Source organism: Haemaphysalis longicornis, unplaced genomic scaffold (genome assembly GCF_048455015.1).
Source record: "Haemaphysalis longicornis isolate Haplotype H1 unplaced genomic scaffold, Haemaphysalis longicornis Haplotype H1 scaffold_3, whole genome shotgun sequence".
Lineage (NCBI taxonomy): Eukaryota > Metazoa > Arthropoda > Arachnida > Ixodida > Ixodidae > Haemaphysalis > Haemaphysalis longicornis.
Genome location: NW_027526335.1, coordinates 196,094,845 through 196,109,479, shown reverse-complemented (window position 1 = coordinate 196,109,479; position 14,635 = coordinate 196,094,845). Strand labels below are relative to the sequence as shown.

General features: G+C 45.2%; 1 pseudogene; it reads right to left on the bottom strand.

Moving 5' to 3' along the window:
* Positions 1-545: 545 nt before the first annotated feature.
* Positions 546-1,245, bottom strand: LOC144175625 (uncharacterized; annotated as a pseudogene).
* Positions 1,246-14,635: the final 13,390 nt, after the last annotated feature.

Genomic DNA, 14,635 nt, shown 5'->3' with positions numbered 1-14,635 from the left:
GTAGAGCCAATCGGTTCTCTTCAGCTAGGTATCCGATCGTCTTGCTTTGTATATTGTAATCCTTTGAGCACTTCGTCATGTTAAATATAACTATCTTCTTTAACTCAAGATCTGTTGATGCTTCCATTTACCGCTGAAAGGATAGCAAGCCAGACATTGGCCCATCATACTGTCGTAGCGGTGCCGGCCGCTATAAGTCCGTGATCGGCGAAAGAAAGGATGCGACGGCAGTCCAGGCGATAGGCAAGCAAGAAAAGCCCCGGCGTTTATTTCGCAGTTGTTTAAGTAGCAACTGTGACGTCAGGAACACGTGGTTCGATACAGACGCCAGGCACGGTGGATCGGCGCGTGATGCAGGAGCGCACTTTCAGCGGCACGGGAAACATTCCAGCACATCCCCCCTTTTTTGCAATAGAAGGGCGTTTTTTTTTGCGCGTGGCATTTAGAACATACAAACATCAACAAAATTATGAACTGTTAGTGGTGGGGGACCACGTATGAAACCAAATTCATCAATACCGTAGCGAACTTGTCGCCTAACTACTCTACCAGACCTGATCACAGTCACTGAAGCGGAAGGTACGGACGTTGAAATCCCAGCCTCTGAATCTGGAAGCACTGACGCTGAAGTTGAAGCGGTGGGTGGCTCCCTTTACGCCGCAGTTGAAGCACTTATGTGTCCTGGCTGGGCATTCTCTCCTTGGGTGCGAGTGGCCGCTGCAGAAGATGCACTGTCCCTCGGAACGAGCTGGAGTCGGCCGGGGTTGTTCGCTGCGGTGCGGTTTCCTGCAGCGGGCCACTGCGTCGACGTTCACCTCGTCACATGGCTTGCACGGAGTGTTGTCGCGAACCTCGTTGTAGTTGCGAAGCTCTGCTTGTTGCTGCTGAACCGTCTCTTTCAGGCAGACCTTCGTCAGAGCTGTCGCGACAGACAGCTTCGGATTCATTTGGAGTGACTCGGTAAGTTGTTCGTCCCGCAGGCCCACGACGAACCTGTCTCCAATGAGGCGCTGCTTGAATTCTCTCCGAAGTCGCATTTTTCCGCCAAGACGTGTAGAGCCGTAATGAACTGGTCAATCGACTCGCCTGGCATCTGGTGCCGCTTGTGAAAGCAAGCGCTCTCGTAGACGACGTTGGTCTCCTTATGAAGTACTCGTCGAACTTCTTTTTGACCAGCTCAAACTTTTTCGAATCTTCTACAGAAAGATTGAAGGTAGCGAAGATGTCCCTTGCTTGGCACCCCATTGTGTAGAGCAGAGTGCGCACTTGCGCCTCCTCCGAGCGCTCATTCAGGCCCGACGCATATCGATAGTCGTCGAAGGGCTGTATCCATGCCGGCCACTCCGAGGTAGTGTCAAAGTCCAGCGGTTGTGGCTGCTGAAGACGCGGCGGGGGTGGCGGTGGTTCAGTGGCCATTGCAGTCACTTTTTATGCCGACGCCTCGATGGCTTTTTTTTCCCGATGGCCTTAAAGGTAGGCGGATCACATAACTTCTGACACCATGTTGTAGCGGCGCCCGCCGCTATCAGTCCGTGATCGGCGAAAGAAAGGAGGCGACGGCAGACCTGGCGATAGGTAAGCAAGAAAATCCCCACCGTTTATTTCGCAGTGGTTGAAGTAGCAACTGTGACGTCCGAGACACGTGGTTGCACGGGGGATTGGCGCGTCATGCAGGAGCGCACTTTCAGCGGCACGGGAAACATTCCACACACATACTGACCCATCATTGTTGTTTTTTTATTTACTCATTTTACTATCCTTCCTGTCTACCATCAATAATATTCTTCTATTCCACTGGGTCCCCAAGAGTATTCCGTGGCATGTTCTCTCGCGTCATTTGCTCCTGTGCGAACTTTTGGGGGAACGTATCGACGCTGCCACCCCAAGGAGCTGTCGGAAAGCTAGCTCCTTGTTCAGCCGGAACACAGCTCGCGGGGCTTGCCAAAGTTTGCACGTCACGGGGAGCTCGTTCATGCGGACACGGTGTTCCGCCAACGCTCCTCAAAGCCCCCAAACAGCTACTTCGGTCTTGTTGTCAAGCACACGTGCTCCCAAAAAAGAATAACACCGCGTTCGTTCGGTCGCCACCGCAAACACTATGCACCGCTCCTTACCGTCGCGCAATATTTATCACTGATGTTTTTCCAGTCTGTGATTGTGTAAGGCATGTTGTAGTCGCAATCAATTTACAGTTCATATATATTTCTTGTAAATAATTAGTTCATTGCGAGTACTTAGTATTCGTTATGAATAAAAATAGAAGGTATGCACCTTTGAATGAAAATAGCCAGAGAAGAAATAGTATCGATGATATACTAAATATAGCCGAAGAAGTTTACGGCAACTTCTACGCATGTGGCCATGACTCAGTGGCATGCTTTGCTATAAGTGGTGTCGAGCACGTTCCACCTCTCACTAAAGATGAGGCAGTAACGGCGCACAAAGCAATTAAGAACGAAAAAGGAGCAGGAGATGATGGCATTACGGCGGACATATTGTGCTTTGGTTGGGACGTTGTGCTAATAAAGCTTGCAGACCAATTCTCGCAGTACCTGAGGACTTTAACGGCTCCAAAGGCAAGGAAAAACGTGAAATTGTTTCTTCTACATTAGAAAGGTGACAGCACAGAGCTTAAAAATTACACTCCCATTAGTCTTCTCTCAGTTACCTACAAGGTATTTACGAAGGCAATTTTCAATCGCGCAAGGTCGACTTTAGACCTCCAACAACCAGGAGAACAGGCCGGTTTTGAGACGGGTTTCTCAAGTTTACGTTCTATTCACTCTATCACCGAGGTAATCCAGAAACGTTCTGCCTGTAATGCACCAATGTACGTGGCCTTTATAGAGTATGATAAAGCATTTGACACAGTTGCTACTTCAGCAGTTACTACGGCGTTGCGTGATCGCGGAGTCTAGACGCCATGCATAGCGCTCTTTACAGACATATGCAACGGATGCACGAAGGCTGTGTGGTTCCACCAAGGAACTTGTTAGTTTCTTTACAGAGGGGTGTAAGGCACCGGGACACAGTGTACCCGCCTTTATTTGAGACCTGTCTGGAGGGTGGGTTCGGAAAGCTTAAGTGGAGGGGACCTGGCGTGGGAATAAATGGGGAATGCCTAAGCCACCTAGCGTTCGAAGACGACATTGTCTTGTTCAGACAAAGCAGTCGTAAATTGCAGGGCATGTTTTGACGCTTTGATTGCAGGTCTAAAAGTAGAGACGAAAACATCGAATGTTATGTTTAATAAGGTGGCCATGCACATTATGTCAAGGTAGGTTACAAAAAAAAATGAAAATAGCAAATGATTGCGTCTACCTTAGGCAAGTTATAAGTGCTGATCCCAATCATGATAAGACAATTACCCGCCGAATAAGCATGCGGTGGGCTCCCTTCGGTAGGACTTCTGATATGCTTAATAGCAAGCTTCCCCTGTCACTCATACATAACCGATACATTCTTCCCGTATTGAGGTACGGGGCAGAAACTTTGATTGATTTGATTGATTGTAGGGTTTAACGCGCCGACGCAACGCAGGCGATGAGGCGCGCCGTAGTGGAGGGCTCCGGATTAATTTTGACCACCTGGGGATCTTTATCGTGCGCCGAAATCTCGTACACACGGGCGTTTTTGCTTTTCGCCTACGGGGCAGAAACTTGGTGTCTCACTACGCAACTTGACAGAAAACCTATATCGGCCCAATGAGCTAAGGAACGAATGATGCTAGGGGTCACGCTTAGGGATAAAAAACAGCGGCGTGGATTAGAGAACACACTCCTGTGGAAGAGATTCTAGCTCAAATTAGGCGAAAAAAAATGGCATGGGCGGGTCACATTATGAGTATGAGGGGAATACGTGGACCATCCGATTAACGGAGTGGCTATCAATGGATCATAAACGCAATAGGGGTAGATAAAGGACTCGATGGGGGGATGAGCAACGAAAATTTGGTGGGAAAGGCTTGACTCAGCTATGAATCGATAGACGTGGCTGAGGATGCTGCCGAGGGCCCAACTGTAATTTGGGAAGCCGCTAGGGGTTTTTCGCTGCTGGCGTGAGGTGCATTTCGGCCCAGAAGCACTGGAACAGGGTTTACCTTTTCGAACATGTCGGCCGCATGGTATATGCACAATTTCTATTATCCTCTAGAGCCTTTCTTCAAAGCACCTCTGTTCAAACTGCGGTCAAGGTTAGTGTATGCACAAGACAATGTGCCGTGGCCATAACCACCTCCTGCCTCTGGCGCGTCGTGTCCGCTTGAGAGCCCGAAATTTATCGTTTACTGATTGCTGTTCCCGTATTTCTGCACAGCCTTGGAACAAACAAAAAATTCGGTCTGTGTATTCTCTGTTTTTCCCTGCTTGTGCGCTTATTTGCTACAACTATATCCATGTTCGTAGGCATGCCGAGTGGTCTGCACAAACTAACCTGTGTTATCCAAAGCGTTCCCGCGATGGCTACGGCCTCTCAATGCAGAGCACGCGTTGGGGGTACGGTTCCGGGACATGACGGGAGTCTTATTGGCCGAGCGGAAATACAAAATCATCGGAGTTTTGAGCTTACTCCGTATATAAAAATATCACAGAATTCTCAAATGAGACGTTGCCCAGATCAGGCATTCGTATATTAACCCTCAATTGTGAACTTCCATTTCATCAATGCTGGCATATTAAAAAAATATTACGCCGCTCTTTTTATTATATATTTGGGTTCAGTGAAGGAAGTTGGGAAATCAGCAGCGGATAATTTGGTAATTTCGGTGCAATTGGTGGCTGGTATGCCTGTGACCAGCACTCAGGGCTGCTCCAAACAAATGAGAAGAATGACTCAACATAAAACGCTCTTGCTGATTCTGTAAAGATACTGAGGCAACAAGAGGAAAGAGCGCGTTTCAGAACGGCGAATATAAGAATTCAGTACTTTGATTGTCATCACGCTAAGTGCAGCATTGGAAGTGGTGTGGACATTTTCTGGTGGGGATAAACCACTGAGGCAGGCAGATATAACGGGAAACCACAGTTGCTTAATCACAATTCATGCATCGTAAGGACCTGCACCTACATCTGGCACGTTTGACAGCAGAAACCTACTTAAAGCAGTTACAATCATTCTAGATGAAATAATAGGAGCCAAACGAACCCGAAACAGTGAAACTAACCCAAATAAAAACAAAATCACCCACTTCCACGCCGTGAACGATGCCGAGGGTATGAAGCACTGGGACGCAAGTTGTGTATTGCCTGTGTAATGAACGTCATCGTCTGAGCGTGCTGATTCACTCTGAGTTTTAAATCATCTTGAGGTGCAGTAAATGCGCTACAAATGACAAGCGCCACAAGAACGAGAATTCGCCTCCCAGTAATACACACCCTCGGCATCGTTCACGGCGTGGACATGCGTAATTTGTTTGCGTTTTGTACCTTTTTAGGTGGCTTGACTCACAATATTTTTGAATACAATGCTGTGTGCACGGGCGCCAACAGACGCCAACGGACATTGCGAAGTCGCTGTACATTTCAGTACCTATTTTATATTCAACTTTCTGTCTGTCGGCCTAGTCTAGTAGTAGGGTATTGGATTCCTTGCGTGTTGTTGCGGGAGTCGGTAGTTCGTATCTTGCCGGGCTGGTTGCCTTTTTTTACTGCGACTCCGTTTGAGCCGTTCGTCCATAAGGCTGTGTACACGGACGCCAAGGCATGAAGAAAGCGAGGCCTTAATGTGCTTCGCGCGTAATATTTCTGCACATTTGCTTAGCGCAGCTAGCATTCACTCGGCTATCTTTGCGACAGTTGAAACCAATATAAAAAGGACAAAACCACCACCGCCTATTATAATTTTGAGCAATGAACTCACCTAATCAGGGATAAAATCAGGCTAGTGTCAAAAAATATGAAAGAAATGTAGCCGAAACCGACATTAAAATGACTAAACCAGTGAAAAATACAGAACAAGAGTTAAAAGTGATGTATAGAAAACAAGCCCCTGCAAATTTTCTTTTAATATGCAGGAATGTTGCATAAATAAGCATCACTCGTGATAAAAAGGAATGTGCTGCAATATTCAGGCAAACACATGAAGAATTCGGTGGCGGTGAGATTTGAACCCGGTTCATAGGATTGCAGACTAGACGCGGAACCTCTCTACTGCGAAACGAGTTTCTTTTATTTTATGCGCAATAAATTGACCCGAACTATCGCCTGTCAATTACCGTACAAAAGAAAAGGTAGCAGACAGCAACGAATAAGTACATAAGTCTAACAAATGTCGTGACCATTTCAAAACTCAGGGAAACAATGGTGAATCTGTGCGCCGCCCCATTGATCTTTTTTCTGTTGTTCCTGGTATTTTTCTGCGACGTTTTGTGATAGACGCGTTAAAAGAACATTGTTATCGCTCTTTACACAACTCGCTTCACGCCTTTTTAAGATGTTAACAGTGTGCCCAGCGACGTTTTTGTTTTGCGGGGAAATTGCTTAGCTATTGGAAGTGCCACATGATTGACCGGCATGTGGAACCCCCTCGGCCAAGCAACTGAATTTTTCCGGATCACGAGACTCGCCGGCAGACGCTCGTTTAAACAGGTTATAAAAAGCACTTGGCTACTAGCGCCCACGGATGTCACGACGCGCCGTTAGCGCCTACGTGAGGCGCGCGCCGGTTCTACGAGGCTGCAGATGACCTAAACCTAAAGAGAGGTTGTGTCTGTGCAATTGACACTCTTTGTGAAACAATTTAGGAGGGTAAATACAATTGTAAGGAATTCTGCTACACTTCCGGGCCATCAAGCAAACCTATAGCAATCGCTCTTAGCGGGAAATTTCATGTCTAAGGCCATCATGCGGCTTTCGTTGCATTGCCCCAGCATTTAGAAACGTTATTCGTACCGCATTACGTTCAGTCAATTCTTGTTGATATTCCTGTTTTGTTGGTAGAAGACTTAAAAGCATTGTTCTCGGGATAAAATCTTCCTATCTCTGGACCGACGCTGCTCATTGCTGCGGTGCAGGGACACCGCACACCATTCCTTCCGTTTAAAGCCGATAGCTCTTGTAATTGCTGCCACCAGTACATAATAGTTTCGGATTACATAAGATTCTTTTAACAGCAGCGCTGCTTAGGCTTTAAGACTCGCTATCGAGCGTCAAAAAAAACATACAAAGAAAAAAGACCATCCACATGTGAGCGTGCCCCTCGTCATTAGCGCCCGGCATCGGTCAGCTCAACCTTCAAGAACACTCTACTTAGCATTCGTGGCGTGATCTCTCGCGTGCTCTTGTTCTCAACAGTTCACGCGCTTTCGCGCCTGAACTCTGGAGCAGAGACGCCGAGTTCGCGATACAGACGCCGAGTTCGCGAAGCCGGTCGCAACGGGATTTAGTGCGTGCTAACGGGGTATACATTGGGAGAGATGTGAAAGTTTGGCGATCATGGAGAACTTTCAGCGCAAAGATCGCAAATCTATTTGAGGTGCCACAGCCGGGTCTCTCACAAAGGAAACGGGGCCGCAATCTCTGCTCTTTCTCCACTGCACCACTAGTGTATGCTGCTGAAATATTTTGTGGCACTAATAAAGCGGTGGTCCTTATAGTCACGTCGAAGTCCACAATATCACTTCTTCAAAAATGAACGCGGTAGAGTCTCAGCAAGGAGCAACGTGTCATTGTTCACGCGTTGCAAACACTCCCGAGACGTGCAAAGGAAGTACACAAGTGTCAGCACAATGATAAAACATCGTACTTAGAGTGCTTTTGAGCATGCAAATAAGTCTCCCTCAGAAGTTTGCATACAAGATTGACCTTTTCGCGCTCAGTTATGCCCACTAGGCTTTGACAAAAAAATCTATTGCTGAAATAAGCGAAATTTGGTTCAAACACTACTTGTGACCGCCCATTACCTTGCGGTACGTCCGACTTCGTCATGGCACATAACACAACCTCTCACTTTAAACCCCGGTCATTGTAAGCTTTCTATTCTCGGTCGCGAATGGGCCTTGTGGCAGGGTCTGTGGTGGAGCAGGGCAAACGAAGTTATCCCTTAGTGGGCTACCGCACATGCCTGCCTGGACAAACAACGGGTATTCGGGCTGCTAATTAGGAAGTGGCTGTTTGGTCCCGGAGTTAACGTCGTGCGCAAAAGCAGCCCTGGCGCCGTCGATGGGGCCGTGAAGGACAACACGTTTGTTACGCTACTTCCTTCTTATGTAAATTAGGTTACACGTCGTCTGTAACCCCAGGCCTTGTTTCAGCCGTGAGTAAAGCTGCAGAAAAACGCAAACTGAAGAAAGTGGACCGTAGGTTTTTTGCAAAATAAACTGGAAGCCTCAGAGAATTTGCAGAAACGGCATACATAAGCGTAGCTAACTACATTGGTGCGCTTTAATTTGAGCCTAAAATAATCCGGGTCACTCAGACGTGTCAGATATAACAAATGTTCTTGCTAGTTATTCGAATGGAAATAATTATGCGAAAAATCACACTTCAGCTGTATACCTCTGGCAATATCTTTGCTATATTTTTGTACCTTACTAGTACGGCGTTAGGGGATAATCTTGTTTCCTATAGTATCAAGGCCCGTTGCTATATTGGAAATCATTGTCAAAAAATGTGCGTATTCAGAGCAGATTGGCGGTATCAAACGCGTTAGGCTCTACTCAGGGATTCCGCCAGGAAAGATTATTTAGAACTTCGCTGAAAACACCCCATTCGCCGGAGACACACTGGAGGGCCGGTCGCGCTTCGCGGAGCAGGCAAGAGGCGTTCACTTAGAAACTACCGGCGAATTTTACAAACTGAATTCACCCATTTCAAATTTTATATGGCCACATTGGTCATGTACAAGTGCACACCATACCATCAAACGCTTTTTTTTTCTAGAAACACAGTGGCGACACCTCCCTCACTACATGCCGGTTTTGCAAAAACCTCTTTTTTTAACCATTTGCTAAACCAAAGAGCTGTGCACGAGTGATTAGGCCGGGTGCCCTAAAACCCAAAATGCGAGTAGTTGCATGGTTACAACTTTTTCTTAAAACCACCATCGGTACATCCCTCTCACCGGCTTTCAATGCCACGTGCAAGAGGTGTACATGAATCCCAAATCTCAGCTCGACGACCCTTACTTGTTCAATTATAGAATATTAAAATACTTAATGTTAGGTTTTATTTCAATCTACATTTATGAAAAATACTGTGTCGATTCTGGGGAACCTAACAGTGAATACGCGAACCGTGAGCTCCAGTACATATAAATACATTGTAGGATTAACCAAAACATATAAAATAAAATGAACCTGCGTAAGTACAAACTAGTCTCAACTATTTTCATAAAAAGCGAATTCTAAAAAGTACTCACACCTAATATATTGTGCCTAGAAGTCGTGTGATGACACAATTTTTTATGCATTTATTTGAACACCACACCGAATAAATTACAATCACCGTGTATCACTGGCCAGGTAATTTACGTTGAAAACTCAGCAAAGCTTGCGTTTCGCTGAGGTAAAACATAAAAAGAGGCCTGAAACGAACAAAAACCTATCTGGCCGTGTTTATTTGTGCCCTAAACCAGTTAGGCTCAGCAACTCTACAGTAACGCACTTCGTCCGAATTTTCCGCCAAGGTGCAGCCGCGGTAACATCACAGGTGTCAAGCCTAAAATTACTCTTTCTGTTCTTGCGAAGAATATTTTTTCCTCTTCGCCTACGAGAAAAAAAATATAGTCAGAAATCGATACGCAGTTTCCTCTTAACACCTATTCTTTCGCTCACGCCTGCTTGGTGACACAAAGTTGGATTCACTCAATACGAAAAGAACAGGTTTTTTTTACTGGTTCCCACCAAGCAAAGAAAATTCGAACGACCAACCTACATGTTAGTTAAAGACAATTTGTCACGATCATTCTTTATTGCGCGTGCTTCTGCCTCCCGATTTCCCGTCATGATTAATTTTTTTGTTAGATTCGGAACACAGCTGCATGGGTCTTCGCGCTATTTTATGTTGGCATTTTTTATTTGTTGAAGATATATTTGGTTCTTTCGGATACTGACGAAGAGGAAACATTTATCCTATTTCCAGCTCGTCAACCTCAAGGCGGTCCCGATTCCCTGGCGCCCCTCAGGTTCTTGCTGTGCTGAGCTCTTGTCTGCGCGCGGAGCGCATCAGCAAATTCACACGATTGCCATCAACGCTTGACATGGAGGATTCCCTAAAAATGGGAAGACAAAACCCGTATGGCAATTTTTTATGTGATGATGCCGTGATCATCCTCAACGCAATGAAATTTTGACAGTGTCAGAAGGGATCGTTTTTGCAATGGCAATATAATTGCACACCGACTTTGCGGTAAGTGTTATAAGAAAACAATAGGGGAACCTAACCTGATGGACAGTGGGCTTCCAGAAGTCGACAACATAATCCCGTTCGATTAGCTGAGGAAATACGTTAATTTTCGTGTCTGTTTAACAACGTATGGGTACGAGCTAGTTGGTACTCCATCTAAACACCGTAGAGCGCTCGTCCGTGTCCCCTTTCGTCCTTTGTCTTGCCTACTGCGCTCTACGGTGTTTAGTTCGTGTCTGTGTCCTGTGCTCTTACATACTGCGTGACTACGGGGATGAGAGTAAGTTTTGCGGTTGTTGCAATGCCTCTGACGGATTACAGTAGCAGCAATCATATGTGCCACTGGCGAATACTTTCAGCGGCCGCGAGGTACTTTGTGTGATCGTGTCTTGACGGCCGAATGCACCAGGTACGAACTTTTCGACAAGTTCATCTTATTGAGCCTCTTCACGTTTTTGCGGTTTTGTTCAGGACAGCGGGTATAACATTTTTTTTGGACGATGTACGCGTTCATACTCTGAAAACTAGTTTATAAAAACTATCTACTGATTAAGAAAGCATTCATTGCTCGCCTGTGTAAGCTATTCATTCAGCTAAAGATATTTTTAACCAAAATCACATACCATTCAAAGGCCATACTGGCATGCTGGTACGGGCAAAATAAACACGACAAAATGCAGCATATACATACACCGTGTCGCCAACGACGTAACAAAGGTTTAAGGTTTGCTGATTATAGCTATATCTTTAACGCTGCGGTACATATTTGCGGTTCGATATACGCCACTCTGCGTTTTTTGTGCGGCTCCAGCGACAAAATTATGTTGCCATAGTATTGAAACAAAAATAAATTATTACTACAAACGTTTCCACACCTGCCACAAAAAGGTAAGAACAGTAATTTGTGGGAAAAGGCGGCCGCCGCGGTACTAGAAGAATAATTGTCATTCTTCAGTCTTTCGTACAATTATAGTTCCTTCTCACTGTAGGGCAAAAACGCACAATATGCTGAATCTGCTCTACATGCTACAAACCAGTTTGAAAAAATTTAAATGCTAGAAATTGTACCTCCATAAGGCTGTATTTACTTTCCCTAAAACGTCTTAAGTGCTTTCTTCGTTTGAATGCAGCAATTCTGCACGGAAGAATAAGGGCTTATCATTAAAAGGCTTAGCGTCGTAAAGTACAAAAGTACAGAACTTTATACGCGACGATTTTGCTTAGCCTGTCTGAGAATAGTTCGTTCATGCAACATTGCCAGCATGACTTTCAGAATACCTATTCCAAAGAGTCTGATAATTTTTAAAAAGTTATCCGAACCTGTGTGGGCAGCATAATTTCAAAAAAGCTTACTTCATCGCGGAAACTATACGGTTACATTCTCAATTTAACATTGAATTTTTTTTTACAATTTAGTACGTTACAATAATGAAATAAGACGTCTAAATCGCAACCACAACCGATTTTTAATAGTTGTAGCCTCTGTGACCCCCGTTCAAATATCAAACTTACCACAAAAGCCCCCTCAAATACAAAAAAGTAGAAATATTCGCTGTATAAATCAGTTCCACATCCTTCGTAATGAATTTTCATAGTCTTTTGTTACTTTCGTAAATTTTTTGCTGGATAAACGATTGCAGTTTCTGCATAGGTAATTTCTATGGGAAGCCCCCGTAGCTGCACAATCAATGTTGTAGCTGCACAATCACAACAAAAATGCTGAAAGCAAGGGGGTAGCACTTGCGGTCATCTTACGGTGCCGATAACCATCAGTTTCTATTGAAGCGACTTCTGTCTGCCGTTTCCGTATCCCTTTCTTGCTTTGGTCAAAATTCGGCAGAGAGTGTTTGTTTTGGTAAATAATGAACATGAAATTTTCTCTGTATTTCTTTTTCAGAGATATACGTGCTCCGCTGGGACATTGAGTTGACGAGAACGTAGAAAATTCGGAAAGAATTCATTTCGTGAAAACGTGAAAAATTCCGAAAGAAAAGGAAACGTTCGCAATGTGGTTGCCAAGGCACCGTGAATAGGTAACCGAAATGGTTGGCGGTAACCTCATTCAACAGTACACTTCAAAGAGACAATCGATCTGTTTTCACCCACAATGCATTTGCGGGGTCTCGAGGCTTGTACTTCTTGTGCTTTCCACGTGCGGTACTCTTTTGCTGCATACAAGTGACGTTTGTTGTTTAGACACGAATAGATGCACCATTTTTATTCACAAGGCGATAACTCACCGCTTGTTCCCGGAAACTCAGTTATACGTCCTCTCCAGTGCCTCAGGTAATAGTTTTCCTAAGGAGTGTGAGGAAATAACATAGGCACTTATTTGTATTCAAAAGGCGTAACGCACCGCTTGTTTCCTGCATACTCAGTAATACATTCCCTTCAGCGCCCGAGGAAATAGGATTCCTAATGAGTTTGAGGTAATAGGCCGTGGTTATTTTCTGTTAAGAAATGGAAACATGCGAGTGTCGTCCATATCGGTGTCCTAGCTGCATAGTTTGTATAGTCTGACCCCCATACGAGACCTACTACACAAGAGAAACGGCAAATAAGTTTCACGTACAGTTGAGAAGATCGAATCAACTACTTCTGCAACCGCTAGGGGTGGCGTTATATAAAATTCATGAGCGATTTCTCTTCGCCAATCCCAAATTATCAGGCGAATGCTTGTTTCTATCATAAAGTCCGCCATTTTGTTTCCTCACTTTGGGCGCCGATTGGCTATTTGACTGGGCACCGATAAAATTCTTCCCAGACATCAAGTCGCTTGAGTGTGTTCACTCGCAGTATGTGGATCTGTGGGAATGGGTGTAAGTGCAAGTGTCCTTTCAGATATACGGCATACCACTTTAGGAAAATGCTTCATGTGAATAAGTGTGCGGGTGAGCTCATAGGTTTAGTGCGAATAACCTCATTCTAAAGAGCCCCCATTCACATTTTATGTTTGTTTCATACGTAAGCAGTCAATTGTTGGTCCGCTCAAAGCGAGGCTGCAGCATCTGTAGCATCACTGGTTGCAGATGTGTCATGTCGTGCGATTCCTTCAAACACAAAACATTGACCGTGAGGAATACCTGGAAAAACATCGGCTTCGCTACCAAGGCGACTAACGTTCGTCTCTATACCGCTTTTTTGCTTTTTAATGCCTCATCCTAACATTTTATTCACATTCCAGCTGTCATCACTTTACGTTTATGGGCAATATTTTACCCATACCTTAATTACCTACCTAATAGCTCGCGAAAAATACTGTGACTTTTTATACGTGTGCACACGGATTAAGGTGAGCGGTTCGTCAAGATAACAGCCTGAGATAACCCATAAATGGCTTTTCTTCTCATCACTTCGACGGCCAGACACTGCCAGCAGAACGCAAACGTTTGTTGTAAATACATTTTTAGCATTATGTCGATGACCGGAAAGCTTCTAAGACTAGGCAAATCAATTATTTTAGGCCAGAAAATGCACACCTAATCTATTTTGAAATATACCTGTGTGACAAATTTGTATGCAGAAAATTTTACAAAATTCAAGACCAGGCATAAATTATGGTGCAACAATCTATGGTGGCAGTGTGGCCAACCTATGGTGGGCACAGTGCGCACCTTCACGTCCGGTGCAATGTGATCTCACAAAGACAAATGCGAAAACCATTCAGGTGCTACTTCACGCGACCCTCCGGACAACCAGGCTTACTATAGCAAACACCCACTGGTAAACTGAAGCAAGCTCTACCTCTTCGTTCTATTGACGCCATTTTTCCGGCGGCCAAGCCTAGGTGGACTTCAAAATGCCCCTCATACACTCCGTGCTAACCAGTAATGGCGTTCTGATGTTGTTAGAGGCTAGCATACTTTATCACACTGTGGCAACCGTCTTGCCGTCGAGCCAGTACAGCCTGAATTCGGCGGCCACTGGCATCGGTGCATACTACGGTAGCAGCAGAAGCAACGAAGTGTCCCAAAATTGGCGGTGGCGTGAATACAAAATAAGAATGCCGAAAGCTTTTGTTTTGTCGGGGTCCCATGAAAAAGTAACGTTTTTCAGCAGGCCGGCTAGTGGACGGGAGGCGCTAGGAAAATTTTCAATAAATATTCGATAAATCTTCTAAAGTAGGCGCACAGGCCTGCGAATCGGCGGACGTCGTAAGTGGAACGAGGCAAAGGGAAGTTGGTGAAGGCTGATGCCCGTAGGCGTCTCCCCGCTGCCAAAGCGACACATCTTAAAATTAGACTTTAAACTTGCACGTTGGAAAATGTAAAAAAATGACCGCTGAGCACTGCAGG